We start from the raw sequence: 2,385 nt of genomic DNA, 5'->3' as shown, positions 1-2,385 counted from the left end.
CAATGGGGGTGGCCAAAAATACTTCAGTTCTGCTCCTCCCACTCCTGGACCTCCCAGAAAAGTCCCATCCAGCTATGGGTGGAGCAGGTGGCATGGAACTGTTCATGCCAGGTTTGCTGTACCCAGGGACTCATTGTGAGTCAGAGCCAACACGTTGGGAGAGATGTCTGTGCCCTTTGTACCACCAGACAAACACAAAGCGGCCAGGAACTGGCTCTCAGGATGCCCGGTCATTTGCAAGAGGTCCATAGACTCTCACAGGATCTAGCCTTTTGTAAAACAGGAGGACACACTGTGTCTAGGTTTCAATGAATTCAAACACAAACACTCACCTCTTCTTTAAGGTTAAGTAAGTAACACCTGTACATTTCTGCAGTTCCATTAGGCTTAAAAAACAACAAATAACAGATCGATGGGACAGCTCCCCAGCTGATATAGCTGCATTGAAGTCAGTGGAGTCACTCTGATTTACATCCATTGAGGGTCTGGCCTAGATGACCTTGGGACTCAAAAGGACAAAGAATTGTAACGCAACTCTTAATTGCTGGTTTGTTCTAAGCTGAGGAATGCATTGGGACCTAGAGACCTTTGAGCCACTGGACTCGTTAGATGACCATGGGCAAGTCAGTAGGTCAAGCTTTTCGAAACTGGGGGCTTGATTCTGATATCTCTTACAACAATGTAAGTCTGGTGTAAACTCCACTGAAGCTAATAGAGTCACACTCCTTTACCCCTGGTGAAAACGACTGGAGAATTTAGTTCTTGGTATCTAAGGTTAGGCAACCGATTATAGTCCCAGTCTCCTTGCCCAGCCAGTTTTAGTATCCTCTCATCCCCACTCACAGTCCCATGATGTTATTAATATAACCTCTGACCGTATAGATCATTGGTGCAACCGCTGTTATATATTTGCAGCAAATATTGTACAAAGCTTCTTGAGAAAGGAATTTGCAAGTTAAGTGCCCAGTCAAGAAACACTTAACTGACAATAGACCTTGGAAGACTCCAATCCACATAAGAAGTCTTCCTGGGAATGTTCAAGATAGCATATGAGCAATGGCTGCCACCTGTAAAGAACTGAGTCATGCATGGACATGTGGCTTGCCCATGTGACTCCAGGCTCCATCTTGCTGCTGTGGTCTTCCACAGGGCAGAGGATATAAAAGGCCCTGGAAACCCCTCCATTTTATCTTCAATCCTGCTTCTTGCCTCTGGATGGACTTTGCTACAAACTGAAGCTCTGAACAAAGGACTGAATGACCCGTCCCAACTATGGATGTACTCCAGAGACTTGATCTGAACTTATAGCAGTTTTTTCCATCACTGCTACAAGCCTGAACCAAGAACTTTGTCATTACTGTATGTAATTGATTCCATTTAAGCAATTCTAGCTCTCATCTATATCTTTTTCCTTTTACGAATAAACCTTTAGATTTTAGATTCTAAAGGATTGGCAACAGTGAGATTTGTGGGGAAGATCTGATTTGTATATTGACCTGGGTCTGGGATTTGGTCCTTTGGAATCGGGAGAACCTTTTTTCTTTACTGGGGTATTGGTTTTCATAACCATTTGTCCCCATAACAAGTGGCACTGGTGGTGATACTGGGAAACCGGAGTGTCTAAGGGAATTATTGTGTATCTTATGGTTAGCCAGTGGGGTAAAACCAAAGTCTTCTCTGTTTGGTTTGGTTTGCCTTGGTGTGCAAAGGACCCCCAGCCTTGGGCTGTAACTGCCCTGATTTAAGCAATTTGTCCTGAATTGGCACTCTCCGTTGGGTCCCACCAGAACCAGCATCGTTACAAGTACATGATTCTCTTCCTTCTCCTCTTGGTTCCTTTTTCCAAACTGCTCCCCGCTCCCTAGGATCTGAGTCTTGTTCCCTGATTCTAACAGGGAGGTCGCTCCCCCACATTGCCTGCGACCAGCAGGCAGACACCGGAATGGCAAATGTCAGCCCAAACAGTTTCAGTAAAGCAACTGAAAATGGTCTGATAATGGGAAGGGTTGGATAGCACCACCTCTGACTGAGGTTATCAGCCCCCCTATATTATATATATACATGTCTGTATGTGTGTGTGTATATAAATACATACAAAGGTCTCTCTCGCTATATGTAAAAATAATGACTGGAATTCACTTCCCCAGCTGGTTTAACAGGATATGAATGTACTGGTCTTCAGACCATGCTGCAAAGTCCGTCTGTTTACTCGTGTGTTGTGGGGAGGGGTTCAGGACTGGACTGCTATCAGTTTACCTCTGGCCACTGAGCATTTCTCCTCATGCCTGTGTGATCGCTGATAGGTCGCATGACATTTATGGTTTCCATCTGGGCGGTTTGGCTCTGTAACAGGATATCTCAGAGGCAGTCCAGCCCTGGCTCTTC

Source organism: Trachemys scripta, chromosome 8 (genome assembly GCF_013100865.1).
Source record: "Trachemys scripta elegans isolate TJP31775 chromosome 8, CAS_Tse_1.0, whole genome shotgun sequence".
NCBI classification, from domain to species: domain Eukaryota; kingdom Metazoa; phylum Chordata; order Testudines; family Emydidae; genus Trachemys; species Trachemys scripta.
This window is presented reverse-complemented; position numbering follows the sequence as displayed.